This window comes from Microcebus murinus, chromosome 11 (assembly GCF_040939455.1).
Source record: "Microcebus murinus isolate Inina chromosome 11, M.murinus_Inina_mat1.0, whole genome shotgun sequence".
Lineage (NCBI taxonomy): Eukaryota > Metazoa > Chordata > Mammalia > Primates > Cheirogaleidae > Microcebus > Microcebus murinus.
In genome coordinates, this window is record NC_134114.1 from 74,913,109 (window position 1) to 74,930,294 (window position 17,186).

Genomic DNA, 17,186 nt, shown 5'->3' on the forward strand with positions numbered 1-17,186 from the left:
CTAAGGCTGCATCAAAGAATCCTCCTTAACTTTCAATTATGGCCCAACTAAGGACTCCTCACTATCATATAATGAAGAAGAAATTGAGTAAGATCTGTTTTCTGTTCTGGCTGGTATAATTTATTAGTGTTAGCCAGAAATTGACTGCTGCCACAGCAGCCCCATCCAGAAGTGCCCCTGAGGACAATGATAAAAGGGGATATTAGCAACAAGAAAATAAGCAAGAAGTAGATACATTTTACCCACATGGTTTTACTTATCAGCCCAACAGTGCATACCTGTTTGTTACATAATTATTTTATTACACTTGTTTGTTCTATTGCAATTTTTCTTTATGAAAATGCCTCCACATTAAATTATGAACTTAGCACTGGGTATTTAAAAGACTAATAAACAATTTCACAGTTGGCAGATGTTCAATAATGCTGTATAAATGAAAGAATAACTATGCATAATTCATAAATTGTTAATGGGTATACCAAAAAATGTACATCTACAACAGTATGGTCCAAATTTCTTCTTTGGTAGATGATATAAATATGTTAAACTCTTATAGAAATATTTGTAGGAAATTATTCAATAGGATATGTATTATTATGCACAGTCTTCATTGTGGACAAATATTTACTTTTGTGCACATTGACAGAAATCTTTTGTGGTGTGAGACTGGTGAATGAGCTGGCTGATCAGGTTAGGAAGAGACTGATTTTTTTTTTTTTTTTTTTTTTGTTTGAGACATAGTGCTGTTTTGTTGCCCTGGCTTGAATGCCCTGGTGTTAGCCTACCTTACAGCAACCTCAAACTCCTGGGCTCAAGCAATCCTCCTGCTTCAGGCTCCCGAGTAGCTGGAACTACAGGTGCCTGCCACCATGCCTGGCTGATTTTTTCTATTTTTAGTACAGATGGGGTCTTACTCTTGTCCAGGCTGGTCTCAAACTCCTGACCTCAGGCAATCCTCCTGCCTTGACTCTCAGAGTGATAGGATTATAGGCATGAGCCACTGCACCTGGCCAGGAAGAGACTGATTATCTGAATATGTAAAAAATTTTTTTAAAAATTGACATTTTATGCCTTGTAACTAGAAACCAAAAATACATATGAAAAAAAGTCGCAACAAATTTTGAGCAGCAGACAGTTCAGAACATATTTAATCCGTCATTTTACCTCAAGCACACGCAGTCTTACAATATCATAATTTTGAAAGATAACACTCATTTGGATGTGTAAGATCTGTTTGGTTCATTTAAACATAAGCCTTTATGATTTCTCTACATACATTTTTAGAAAATATCAACATATTCAAAGGAAATAAAACCATTTTCAAAAATTGTCTTTTGGGTATGTCAATTTGACAATTTATTATCCAAATCATGATGCCTTTGTCCAGGACAAAAGTTAATAAATGAGATAGGATTCTGGAATAGCGATGAAAGCTGGTAAACCAGAACATATGGTCATGTGACCTTGAATAACTGTAAACTTATTTCGATTGCATGTGTGATTGCTTTTCTGTGGTTTGTGTTTGTTTTCAAGCACTATTTATGAATTGTGGAAAATCAGTGGACAAAGGTAGCTAAAGACTCTCCAATTACATCCTGTCTATCTGAGGGCTGGTATGTTCTGAACTCAACAGAAGCACTGGCAGTATTGCTTGATAAGCATTTCATGATTCAGAAGGATTCAAACTTATCGATTATTCATTACTGAGAAGAGTTATCCAGCCTTCTCTTACTTATCTAAGCTTTTTGTGGCATAATTTCTCAGCTTATTATTTAATATCAGTACAGATGATATAAATCAGAAAGTAGATCATTCTTCTTGACCTTTCCAAACCAACACAGCAGTTTTGGAATTCCAGTGACAGAGAGGAATGTGAAGTTGCAAAAGTAATCTTCAGAGATGTTGTAAATTGTTAATGTGGATTCTTTGCCCTGCCCAGTTTGGATTTGCTATTTTATACCATTTAGTGTAAAATGTTTGCCAGGAGCACTAAAAATCATGTGGGAAAATTATAGAGAAAGACAGTTCAGGAATCCTAGGTGTGTAGAAACAGCTGACTGAACAGAAGATTGACTCTTTTATACAAGGAAATCATACACAAATAAAATATAATTAACTGTGCTAAAAAAAAACAGGTTATTTTTCAATTTCTGGTGTTTGGCAATTAGGTATAGCTTGTAAAATATCCACATATATCAATTCCAGGTAATTCATTTCTATTTTTATTTTTGTTCTTATAAAACCAAATAATCACACAACTATATGTGTGTATTCACTTGAAGAGTTATTGACTTGTAATTTAGCAGACCCTCTTCGGCTACTGAATTGCTTTTAGTAAATAGCACTACTATGTGACTAAACAGTCATCAGGGGTCTACAACACTCAGTAACTCAATATAAGTTATATAAAAATGATTTACATTAATTTTAGTCTTAAATCATTTTTTTTGACTGAATGGAGGAACAAATCACCTAGAAGCACTGAACAAATCCCAGAAATTCTATGAAGTAAAGAGGAATCAACATTCATTTAAAAATCACTATTAGAGTTTTAATTAAAGCAAGCACTATTTTCTCAATAAACACAGATGGCTTTAAACTTTGTCTATAGATAAATACAGTTGGGCCCTAGAGAACAAAATGTTCCACAATTTGGCAGTGAGGTCAGAATGCAATGCCTTCTAAATATAAAAAACGGGCTTACCTGCTTTTATCATTCAATAATTTCTAACTTACTTTCATCCTTATTTATAATTAATAAGCCATTTAAAAATCTTTTTGTATGAAGGCAGTATGGGTGAATACATACAAAACAAGATACCTAATATTTTTATTAAATTAAAATCAATAGTTTTACCATTCTGCTTACTCTTAAAAATATTTATAGTTATTCTCCAAGTCTCATGAAAGTCTGCTAACTTGAAAATTAAGTTGATTAGTCTAAATTGTCAATTAATTCAAGTTTTAGGTTGTGTTTGGAGCAAAATGCTGAATTTAATTTTTTAGCATAATTAAATTAATTTTGCAACATTTCCAATCTGCAATTTATATTAGATTGTAAAGAAACAGCTTTAATGATACATAGGTTATACTCCTACAAAATGGCACATAGAAGGAATATTCAAAGTAATATTCTTATTGCACTAAAATTCAATATAATCTCATATTTTAATATGATTAAATATTTAAAGTATTATTCAATTAAAGTAAATGAAATATGTTTAATGGTGGTTGAATCATTATATGTAAATTTTATTGATTTTATATGATGTTAATTCAAAATTTAAATGAATATTAATATACTTACTTTCCTTTTTATATTAAATTTTCTTACTCAATTTCTTTTATAATTTAATTATACTTTTACTCAAAATTTGATTTCATAGAATGGCCTTTGCTCTTAAGTTTCATTGTATATCTTTATTAAAAAATATTTACATGGCTTTATTTTTGTACAATACCTTTTCAAAGAAAGTAGATTAGTTTACAAGCTTTCTGTCACCCACTCCCAAACATTACTACAAGAGCATTTTTTTAAAGATATTATTTTTTAAAGATATTATTCAAAAACTTTAATGAAATGCACTTGTGGCCTACAGTTATATAAGCTTTTTTTGCATAGAGTTGTGCAATCATCAGCACAATCAAGGTGCCAGACAGTCCTATTAGCATCACCTCACTAAATTCATTTCTGCTACTTTTGGTCAAAACCAGTCCCCCACATCTAACTGCTGGCAATGACTGATCTGATTTATATGGGCTAAGCAGGTATAAATTCAAAAATATCATTTAACAAATGAATATAAATATAAATATGATTCACGATAGGTATGGCTAACCTTTGTGAACACAATAGAAGTCATAATTTCCAAAGCCACAGGACAGATTCTAGAGGAGTCATATCATTTTCACTCCCTTCCCTATCTAAAAAGTTAGGGGACAGCAAAAGAACAAAATTTTATATAAATATAAATATATATAATCACCCAGGCATTGTTTAGAAGTTGCAGTGGGCAAATATGTAGGAAATGTTAGTTAACATATCTTTTTTAAAATGCTGTAGTACCATCATAGTTTGAAATCTGGGAAAGTGATGCTTCCAGATTTGTTCTTTTTGTCTAAGATTGCTTTGGCTATTTGGGCTGTTTTCTGGTTCTGAACACTGAACAAAGAATATAATTATTTTTTCTAGATTGATGAAGTATGACTTTGGTAACTTGGTGGGGATTTCATTGAATTTGTAAATCACTTTGAGTACTATGGACATTTTAACAATGTTGATTCTACCTATCCATGAGCATGATATGTTTTTCCACTTATTTGTATCCTCCATGATTTCTTTTATTAAATAATCTACAAAGGAAAACACATCAGACTAACAGAAGACATCTCAGTGGAAACTTTACAAGCCAGAAAAGATTAGGGGCCATTCTTCAATCAACTTAAACCGAACAACTGCCAGCCTAGAATTTTGTATCCTGCAAAACTAAGTTTCACAATAGATGGGGAAATTAAGTCGTTTTGAGACAAGCAAACACTGAGGGAATTTTCCATGACCAGACCTGCCCTGCACAAAATATTCAGAACAGCATTATACACAAATCAGCACAACAGAAACCCACCAGTGTAAATTCACCTAATAAAAATCCCCAGACTCACAACTCCTATAAAAAATAGAACAAGAGGCAAAACAAAGCAATAAGAGACTACCCAACAAGATGAACAGACTAATATACATTTTTATTTTCCCTATTATAAACTCCTCATTATATTGTTATCATTGTTTTTGCAACCAGTCAAGTATCTTTTAAAAGAACTTAGAAAGAAAAAAAAAAAAAAACCTCATATATTTAGTAATATAGTTCCTTTTCAGTGTTTTTCATTCTTTTTTTGAAGTTCCGTGTATCTGTCTGGTATCATTTCACTTTGAAAGATTTCCTTAAACATTTATTATAGTGTGGGTCTTCTGGTGAATTTGTTCAGCTTTTGTATGTTAGAAAAAGTATTCATTTCATCTTGTTTTTTTGGAATGTTCCACTACTTTCTTATTTGTGTTGTTTCATACCAAAATAACATTCTTTCATTATTATTTTTGCTTCCATATATATAACATAACTTTTTCCTCATGAAGCTTTTACATTTTCTGAGAATTACTGTTTGTGAGAAATTTAATTATAATGTGCCTTAGTGTGATTTTCTGTCTGTATCTTTTACTTAGAGATTGTTGAGCTTTTGTGATATGTTGTTTTATAGATTTTATCAAAATTTGAAAATTTTTATAATTTTCTGTATTTATTCAAACATTATTTTATGTTCCCATTTCTTCCTTTGGGGACTTCACATACAAGCTTGATACTCAGTCGAGCACTGGAGCAGATGTTCTGCATGTCTTTCAAGTTCTCTCCTTTCCAGTTCTCTGTCCTGCAAATTCTGGCCCCTTAATTTCTTTGAAACATACTATCACAAGAGTTCCCCCTTTCTGTGTCATGGACTGGAAACACTCTCTTTTTGTGTGTGTGCCCTATCTCAGGTAGAATGTTTGGATAGGGCACGCACAGCACAAACGTCTCACGGTTATTTAGTATCTACAGCACTGCCTGGCATCCAGTATCTTGCAAATTGTTTTTTCATATATTTTGTCCGTGACATGAAACAATAGCTTTGGAAATTTTGGAAGCTGGCACAAGTGGGTGATATCTTTATGCTATTGTCAGAAGTTTAACTTAGTGTCAAGTATTTTAAATCTTGTTCAAAATATTATTTCCAGGAAGAGAGTTTCTTATTCGCCTATGTAGATCATGTGCTTACTTGTTGGCCATGAGAGGGTGTGGTGTAGTATGTTGTAACACCAAGATTGTATTTGTGAGGTTATGATAGCTGCCCAACAGGAATCAAATTATTGTAATGGATGCTGGGTAAACAAAACAACTGATATACATTAGTCTGAAATAATATTTTTTTTTCTAATCAACACCTATCCAGGCAAATAATTTCCAAATTTAAAAGAATATGAGTTTATCTAGTTTTAAAATAGTTTTCAGCAGGATAAATTTGTGATCCTTACATTAAAATTTCCAATGGTAATCTTTGTCAGCCATTTATAATTAATTATATATAATATAAAATTTATTCACTTCTATTTTTTACTGGCTTTATTTCCCCTATTATTAGGTCCTGTCTCTGAAATAGGTAAAGTTTGAATATATTCATTTTTAAAGAATTTTCCTGATTGGGTATATGGGTGACACAGTTTAAATATTTTGCCTCTGGTAACTGAGTAGTAGTTTGGCCAATACAGGATTGGATTGTAGTTCTAGTTTTTTTAGTGCTTTTTCTATAGTGTGCTTTGTCATAAAGTCTCTAGTGCTGCACTGAGAAATCCAGTTTCAAGCTGTTACCTTTTTTTTTTGTATGTTACTTTTTTATAGCTAGATAGCTTGTGAAGTTTTCTCCATACAACATGACTTTGTTTATGATCTCTTGTTTAGTACCAATCATTTAAATAGACTCACAAACTATATAGATTGAATATAATCAAATAGTCATAAGATAAAGATATTTTAAACAATAATAGTGTCATTGTTGCATCCTTAGGTGACAACTATAGCAGTGGGACATAATTGATATGGTATTAAATTATTGCTGATTTCTAATAACAAATTTAGACATGTTATTATATGTCCCAATTACAATTTATTTTCCCCTTTAAAACTGTCTTTGACTAATGGAATCTTAATTATTTCTCAAAAATAAATAAGTTCCACTATTTAAGTATCTGAAGTGTGCTGAAGAATTGAATATCTTCCTGTTTCCTTGTTGACATATGCAAGTGCTGTTTTGTTCCATATTTCAATATGTGATATAAAAACCCTGAATAAAACACAGTCTCAAACTCTATTTCATATAGTACTAATGGTCATTTTAAAATAATTTTTTCAACAAAATAAATTGAACACCTGTTAGGTACTAGAATTCATGCTATACCTGTATGCACTGTCCTCCAAGGCTAGGAAAGTCATCTAAGAAGAAACTTAATATGTTGTGCTTATTAAGGACCAATATTCAGCATCCCTATCCAATTCAGTGATCTCATAGATATCATCAAGTGTATAAAGCTAAAAATTGTAAAGTTGCATTTTCTAGATTCTTTTGTGTATTAGGTTCTGATTGTTCTACAATTGAGATTTATTCTTTTAGAGCTGGGGTTATAAGAAGGCTGAGGCCATTCTCTTGGTTCCAGTGTCAGCTAAACATTAAATCACCTTGAGTAGTTTTGGTTTTTTCAGCTGAATCCTGATCAATATATATTGTATATAGCATAAAAATAACATGTATGCTATAGTGTGTGTGCGTATGTGTGTTTGTGAGAGTGTGTGTATATAGAAATAGACAAATCTGGAATTATATCCTTGATTTACTACACACTTCCACTTGAATGTACCAGACCTCAATTCCCTCAACTTATATTGATTATGAAATGTTTATTATGCCATATTATTGTAAGAATAAAATTGTGGAATATGGGTAAAATTGTGGAATATATATGAAATGTCTGCACCAGATAACACATGTAAATAAATTGTGACAGGCAGAAGGGGAGCAGTTGTTATCATGATAGGAGAATTGAAATTGAACAATATTTTAATTAGTTTTTTTTAAAAAATAATTATTTTGTTTTGCAAATTTTATTCAAGCGTATGACATTCAATAGATGCACTAAACACAATAAAGCAAAAGCAGATGTGTGATTTTCATTAGCTCCAAGATATCAGTATGACAGGTATTAAATAAACCAAACACCGTAAGCAGAAAAATGTACTTAAGTAAATAGTTTTGCAAATGTGTGCACAAATGGTTTGCATTGCTAGAAAGTAAACCACATTCAACTTAGATGTAATAATTGAGTTGAATATGCATTGAATTCATGGAAATCAGACTAGTTTTAGAAAAATGATTTCATTTTAGTAAGACAACATCTAATCAAGGCATAGGTGCTATTCTGAAAAAATTGAAACGAAATACTTTAAATATTCAGTTTATTTGTAAATGTGCTATTTGAAAGACATCAAGATTTTTCTTAATTTTAACAAATCTTTCCATTAAGTTTTTTTCTTTATTTATATAATCTACATTTACTTCACTTTGTCTGATGAGTTTGAATGAATGCCTACATGAGTTAAATTTTTTTGAATTGATTTTTCTACAAATATGTTTTACAGAGAGCTTTACTTGTTCTTTTAATCATTTTGTCTTTAGTTGACAAACCAAATGAATGAAAATAAGATGACAACTTAAGAATTGATTTGACATCATTTAAAGAAAATATGAATGTACTTCCCTCAATAACATTAAGGGATTATTTTGTGGTAATTTTTGAACAAAGCAATTTTGAAAACATTGAGTTCTTTAATGGTCCACCATATTCACAAGTGCAACTGTAAGATAATACAATAAATAAACAAGAAGGTACAGTTTTAATTAAAGAAATTAAGTTTAATTTAAACTTATTTTATCAAATCCTAGCTTCTTGCATATTGTATCATTTACCCTCTGGGATTATATGTTAGTGTGATAATCCTTTTATCTTATTTGCTTGCAACAGAGAGAAAGAGGAAGAAATAACATTTTTTTCTGAGATTCTTTTGCAAAATTGAAGAGAAATTGATTTAGAAGACAGATTTCTGAAAATTTATTTTATGAGGTGGGGAAAATAATTCCCCTAAACTTCTGGCCCCACAATGGTGATCCACATGCATTTCTATAGTGGTTTGTACCCCATAACTTTTGGTGACCACGTATTCATCTTGGGATTTCTAGGGAGATGAAGAATAATTTAGGAATAATATAGATTAATAAGACACAGATCAATGATCAAAAGAACAACTTTATTTGAGTTAATCCAAGTTTATTAACAGATAGGGCTTAATAAAAATCATAAAATCTCAATGCTTCTTTTAACTCACACTTCCAGAAACTTATTTTTGTTGTTGTTGTTTTGTTTTGTTTTTCTGGGAAAATAAAGGTAAGTGAAGATTTATTTTACATATTTTATCTCTGGGCTGATTTGAGGTAGAATTATAGAAGTGAGAGGTAGGGATGGAGAAAGAGATATAGAGGGAATAAGAACAGAAGGAATGAATAAGAAAATTTCCATATGAATAAATGCATTATGAGAAAAATGTATAGGTACTATGTATCTTTATTTATGAAAAATTAATGTTTTGTTTTATCATATTAAAGAAATAACTTGTACAAAGATAAGCAATCTATTTTAAGATATTTAAAACTTTTTAAAATTTGCAGTATGTACAATTTTCTTCCATAACTTTATAGAAAATTGTCTTACTTTTGAATAAAATGTTAAAATTAGGAATATTACAGATCTCAGTAGTTATTGAGTCTTCTCTGAATAGGCCTAGTATTATTGTGTTCATTGAAAACTCAATTCAACATTTGATAATTCATGTATTGCATTGTTGGGCACAAATTCATGTTAATTTGAGCTAATATTTTCTTTTATTCACTTTCTTTCCTTTCTCTGCAGAGAGTATTTAGTTGAGCAACAGTTTTCTTTGAGTTTATTTCTGGCAGTTGAATATGTGGATTCATATCATATATATGTAGTCACAACTAGGCATGTAAAGATGGTTTCACATTTTTATCAATGATGCTAGAGACATTGGCTCTAGGTAGAAACATTTCATCTCTTGTCCTTGTAAAGTTTTCAAGAAATAACATACCTCTGGCTTGATTCCTCTTTTATTTAAATAGATATTTTTATTTATGGGAAATTATGCAACATTATTTAAACGAACCTGTACAATGGAGAAATATATAAGAAGTGATTCAAAATTCATACATAGAAATATGTATGTATAATAAGACTAGAAATTCCTTCACAAATGACATTATGCTGTAAATTCAGTTTTTAATTGAAAATGATTTCATTTACCCTCTTTGAGTTTGATAGGAAAAAGAGAACGAAAGTTAAAAATACTAAAGGCAAATGAGCAATCAAGCCATAGAAAGGCATCGAGAAAATTTAAATGCATATTGCTAAATGAAAGGAACTAATCTGAAAAGGCAACCTACCATATGATTCCAACTATATGGCATGCCAGGAAAGGAAAAACTATAAAGTCAGAAACATTTTTTAAAAATTAAGAAAGAAACAGGGTTTGCCAGAGGTTCAGAAAGGAGGGAAGGAAGAATAAATAGTGTACAGGGGACACAAAAGATTTCTAAGGCAGTAAAACTATTATTCTTTATGATATTGTAATGATGGATACATGTCATTATATTTCTGTCAAACATAGTTTGTATAACACAAAGTTTGCATAACACAAAGATTTAACCTTATTGTAAAATATGGATTTTAGTTAATAATAATATGTCAATATTGGTTCATCAGTTGTAACAAATGTACCATGCTAATATAAGATGAGGGTATATGAGAAATCTTGTACTTGTCATTAATTATTTTCTGGAAACCTATAACTGGTCAAACAAAGTCTGTTAATTAAAACAGTACTGAAGACAGCAATGAACTTCTGGTAAATATTTGCTCACAATAAGATTATTAGATGGCTATCATTTTGAAGTATTTGCAAAATTTATGAGCTGTCAAGGAGAAAAAGATACTTTTCTTTTGTCATATGTCTCGAATATAAAAATATATAGAATTTTAATATAAAATAAATTAGACATACCAAAAGTTCATTATATTCCCTAGCTCAGAAGTATGATATTACTTTGAGAAGGACAAAACATAAATAAAGGAAAGAAACCCCTTAATCATTATTTTTCCTAAACATGTAATTAATAGTGTGGGAAAACTCTAAAAGCAATGTATCAGTCAGTTTCCAATTAAGAAAATAAAAACCACTTTAAATCATTCTAGGTATTTTAATAAAAGAGTATTTATTACAGCAAATTCATATCATAGGTGATGGAAGAGATAAAAACTCAATCAGAGAATGTTGAAACAACCCAGAGATGACAAATGGAAAAACAATATCACTTTTAGCCTAAAAGGTCACAGGGAGACTGTGTTGTCCCAAGTACTCAGACATCCCGGTGAAAGTGAGGGATCTGAAGTGGAGTAGAGGCTATCTAGCAGAAGTTTTCTGGAAAAATATTCAAACACAGGATGAGATGCTTCATGGTGGCAAATAGAAATTGAACAAGTAGGAACCATTGATCCAAAACACCCAGTAAAATAGAGAGACAGAGAGTCTAATTTTCCTTTCACTGATTTCTTACCAATGCTTTCCATTAGCTGAACAATTAATAAGCCATTATTAGTCTGCAAGGGTATCCATAAATTCAGTTTGAAGAATAAAGGAGAGATAATACTAATAACAAAAATGCAAATTACTTTCAGAAATTAACACCAAGTTATATACATTTAGCTTTTTAATACATTTCTTATCAATTTGTATTTTGGCAGGGATAATATTATATTTGATTGTAATAGTTTAAATGCATATTGATATTTAACTCTACTTTTGTGAAAATAGGATATTTCATTAGTTATCTTGATAAGTCTAACTTAATACACTGGACATTATTTCTAAAACAAATATAAGGAGATTCAAAGGTGGAGAGAAAAGGGAGACTGGACAGGCACGTTGGGACTGAAGAAATGACATGATGGTGAATTTCCTGGCTTTTGTGTTTGGCTCGTATATTCCAGACTTAGAGCTGAAGAGGCTGGCAACCCAGAAACACCAATGGGTACCAATACAAAAATCTCCCCCAAAACATTGCTTCATTGAGTCAAAAAACTGAGAAAAGGGCAACATAGTAACACAGAAAACTTTTAGACAATAATTGTTGTATTTCAGTCAAACACCATAGAAAATATTGTGGTCCCATCCCACTCATGCCAACCAAGACTGAGTAGGGAGCTTAGATTTCTACCCATGGGAAGTTCTAATGCAGCACCTCATGGGGTTGTGTCAGAGAAAGTCAAATAGGTACATGAGATTTTTATCCCCCTTGGCTAGTAACAAGGCCCCCCTCCAACATGATGTCAGTGGAGAACCCAGATTTCTACTCTCATCTCACATTCACAAATGGACCCTCCTCTTTCCCTCTGGTATTGCGGGGGAGATTAGCTACATCTCCCCGTGGAAAATCGAGTTCCTTAGGTAGGGGTCATCGCAAAGGACAAGAAAATAATAGAAAATAGAAAATAATGGAAATAAAATAATGCGCTGAGACAAAGGTATAGTTTTATAGATTTATATAAGGAGATTGGAAAATGAGGACACTCAGGGGACCCCAGAATATCCCCATCAATTGTGGAGCCTCAAGTGGAGTTTCACATAGGTTTTTATAACTACAGATATCAGTTATCAGTTGCCAGGGGTAACATGTTTACACAATAACAGGTAGTTCTGTTGCCAGAGGTTACAGATTTACACAATAACAAGTAGTTCCTTTTTGAGTTAAAAGTTTTTCAAAGGGCTTCTAAAAATTCCTTAATTATTCTATGTGAACAAACTGTTACAAAATCATTTAAGGACTAACTTCTAAATTCTAAGATATAGTTATCATTTAACAGAGGAGTAACACAGAGATATAGTGGCTCCATATTTCTTTATCTAGTTATTGTGGATTGAGGCAGACAGAGAAGAGTAAGCAGGAACTCTGCTCTTCTTTGGCTAAATGCTTTTAGCCACGGGTGTTTGTCTCTCAAGGCCAGGCACTCATTGTTCGGCTCTTATCCTGTGATGCCATGTAGACCTCCCTTGTCATTCAACACAGGCGGGCAGCAGAGATTTGAGGTACAGGCGCCTCATGAAATACAGCCAACTGGATCTTTAAGACAAGATGAGGCAGCCTTTGATAAGCAAACTAACTTGTTCACACATTCTTTCAGGGGAAAGTACTGCAAAACACCTGAAATTTCATTTCTGTCTTTAATATAGCAATATTGGGTAATACAATAAAGTAATAATTTTATGAGCCAATATCACAACATCCCCTCAACAGGTATCGTCTCAACAGATGCCTATTGGAGAGCCAGGGATAGTGATGCCACACTCACTGCAGTGTCAGTGGAAACCACATGGGAAACCAGAACTCCCATCCTGGTGCCATAGCAACAAGGAGCTCCTGCTTCATGTGGCCTAGTGGGCAGCCTTCGCTGGGTGGAAATGAGGTGGCACTGCCAAAATGGCACTAGATAGGGCCAGCTTAAATAAAGGTTTCTATATGATCCAGAGTCTCATAACAAAAGAAAAATATCCAAGTTAGAAAAAAAAAAAATTCTCTTCATATCAAGAATCCAGAACAGCTCAAACTCTATGTAAAAACAATAAATATAATAAATATGTTATATTTGCCTGATATATTTTAATGCAGCTATCATTTCTTAAAAAGAAATTCAGTGGAGAAATTATGAGAAAGTCTGAATCAAATAGAAATATAAAACCCTCACTGAAGAAATAGAAAATTTCAGCAAAGAAAGAGAAGATTCAAATAAGAACCAAGTGAGAATTTTAAAACTGAAAATTAAAATAACTGAAATATTTTTGTTGTTGATCTCTGTAAACGGGCTCAATAGCAGACTGTAGGGGCCAGATGAATTGAAAATAGAAATTGCAGTTGGGTGCAGTGGCTCAGCATTTGGGGAGGTCAAAGTAGGAAAATCACTTGAGCCCAGGCATTTGAGACCAGCCTGGGCAACATTGTGAGAGCCCATCACTATCAAAAAAAAAAAAAAAAAAGAAAAGAAAAAGAAAAATAGAAATTAACCAATCTTATACTGAAAAGGAAATTAACAAAGTTAATTTAATAATCCTATGGGATTATTTTTTAAAAATCTAATGTTTATATTATTAGAATCCTAGAAGGAGAAGAGAAAGAAGGCAGAGGTGAAAATGTACTTAAATGAAAAAATTACTCAAAACTTCCCAAATTTGGAAAAAGACATAAATTGATAGATAAAACTCCAAAACATCTTTGGATAAAGCCAAAGAAACTCGTGCTAAGACATATCATAATTAAATTCTCAAAATGAACACAAAGAAAAAAAATTTTTGAAAGTAGTCAGAGGAAAAAAACAGCTTATATAGAAGGTAAAACAATTATAATGAAAATAGATTTTTCATCAGACACCATGGAGACCATAAAGAAGTGGCATAGGATTTTGCAAATACTAGAAGAAAAGAACTGCCAATACAGGATTCTGTACTCAGCAAAAATTCCTTCAGGAGTGAAGGTGAAATCAAGACATTCTGAAATACAGAGAAACGAAGATAATTTATTGTGAACAGATCTACCCTAATGTAATTCCAAAAAGAAGTTATCTAAACAAAAGGAAACAATAAAATAAGGAAGCTGGGATCATCATAAAAGAAGAAACAACATGGCAAGCAAAATTATAGGTAAGCAGTAGATTTCCCTTGTCCTCTTGAGTTTTCTAAATTACATTTCAAAGTTGAAGTAAAAATTATAACTCTGATGTGGTTCAAAGGTGTGTATAGAAACTATTTGATAATAATATGATAAACAGGGGAAGATAATGAGACATAAAGGGAGATAGAGTTTTTATATTTTACTTGAAATTATAAAATGACACCATTGGATTGTATTATAATTAAATAAATGTAGAGCAACCATTTAAAAAGTTATAAAACATATACATTAATAACAATATAGATAAACCAAAGTGAACTTTTAAAAATGTTCAAATAACTCATAAGAAAGCAGGAGAAAAGACAATAGGAAGAAAAAACAACAAGCAGAAACAAAAATAAAATGGCAGACTTAAGATTTAACATATCAATAATTATGTCAAATGTAAGTAGCTAAATATGCAAATTAAAAGATTGCTTTTTGCAGAGTAGATGGAAAAACTACAAAATGAAACTCTATGCTATCTAAATAGAAACTTATTTCAAATATATACTCAGATGAAAACTAAAATAATGGAAAAACATATCACGTAAATATCCATCAAAGTAAAACAAAAGTGGCCACTTTATTATCAGAAAAACTGGACTTCAGAGCAAAGAAAATTACAAGAGAGAGAGGATAGTCTATAATGATAATATATACTCATTAGATATATATTATTGGATTAATCCACCAAAAAGGCATAGCCATCCTAAATATATATGCATGAAAAATGGAACTACAAACTATGGAAAGAAAAACTGAAAAAAATGACCGGAGAAATAGACAAATCCATGATTAAAGTTGGAGCACTCCCTCTCAAAAATTGATAGAACAATTAAACAGGAGATTGGCAAGCACATAAAACTCAAAACCATATAAACCAACAGGATCCAATAGACATTTGTAGAATAATCCATTAAACAATAGCAAAATACACATCTTTTTAAATACCTATAGACCATATACCAAGGGTAGATCATACCCTGGTCCACTAAACAAACCTTAACAAACATAAAAAAATTAAAATCATTTTGTGTTTTTTTTTCTGCTGATAATGCAATCAAACTAGAAATCAATAACAGATAACAGGAAAATATTTGGAAACTAAACAATATACTTCTAAATAATTGATGGGTGAAAGGGAAAGTCTCAGATGAAATTTCAAAATTATAGAAATGAATAAAAATAAAAATACTATATATCAAAATTTACGGGCCACAGCTTAAGCAGTGCTGAAAGAGTAATTTATAGCACTAAATGCTTATATTAATAAAAAAGTATCAAATCAATAATCTAAACTCCTACTTCAAGAACCTATAAAAAGAAAAGAAAAACCCAAAACAAGCAGAAGGAAGGAAATAGTAAAAGTAAAAATCAATGAATCAGAAACTAAAAAAAAAAAAAAAATTAAAAATAAGTAGAGAAAATCAATCGTTCTTTGAAAGATCAATAAAATTGAAAAATGTCTAGTAAGACTGATAAGAAAACATAAAGAAAAGACATAAATTACCAAAATCAGAAATGAAGCAGAGGATATCTATGCAGATACTGCAGACATTGTATAGGTAATAAGGATATGCTACATAAATTTCTACGTACATAAATTTGACAATTTAGATAAAATGGAACACATCTTCAAAAAACACAAACTGACACAACTCACCAAATATCAAATAGATAATTATATCCCTATAACTATTAAAAATTGAATTCATAATTTAAACTCCCCTTAAAAGAAATCCCCAGGTCCAAGTTATTTGACTTGAGAATTCTATCACATCTTTGAAGGAGGAGCACCAATTCAATACAAGGTATTCCAGAAAATAGAAAAGGAGGAAACACTTCTAAACTTATTTTATAGTAAAACTCAGTGTAATTCAAGCAGCAGGGAAGAAGGAGGAGGAGAGTGGCAAAAACCTACCTAATTGGAGCAATGAATACTATTTGGGTGATGGGCACACCTAGAGCCATGACTCAAGCATTACAAAAGTGATCCATGTAACCAAAATCATTTGTACCCCCTTAATATTTTGAAATATAAAAACCTTATTTTATGAAACTAGTCTTACCCGAATACCGAAACTATACTAGGACAATACAAACAAAAAGAAGTGACAGACTAATATCTCATAAAAATAGACACAAAAGTCCTCAACACAATATTAGCAAAGAGAATTCAGTGATATATAAAAGAATTGTATACTATGATGGAGTAGGATTTATTCCAGGGAAGAAAGCCTAGTTCAATATTTGAAAATTAATCAATGTAATTCACCATATTAATAGGTTTAAGAAGAGAAACCATCTGATAATATTAACTGATATGGAAAAAGCATTTGACAATATATAACATTCAATCGTAATAAAAACTTTCAGAAATAGAAAAGAGGGAAACATTCTTCTCTAGATAGAGTACATTTACACAAATCCTGTAGGTTGCATTCTGATCTGATAATTTTGTCTAGAATATATTAAGAAAACTCTCAAAACTCACCAGTAAAGAAATAAGCAATCCAATTAAAAATGGGCAAAAGAAAGAAACAGATATTTCACTGAAGAGGATATAGTTTCATAAGAAAATGAAATGATTTGTACTCTTCTTAGCTATTAGAGAAAGGCAGAGGTAAATCACAATGAAACATCACAACACTACACGCCTATCAGAATGGCAAATTTGTGTAAATGTCATATAACAAATGTTGGCAAAGATTTGGAGAAATTGAATTATTTATACGGTGTTGGTGAGAATTTGAATGTAAAATAGTACATTTATTTTG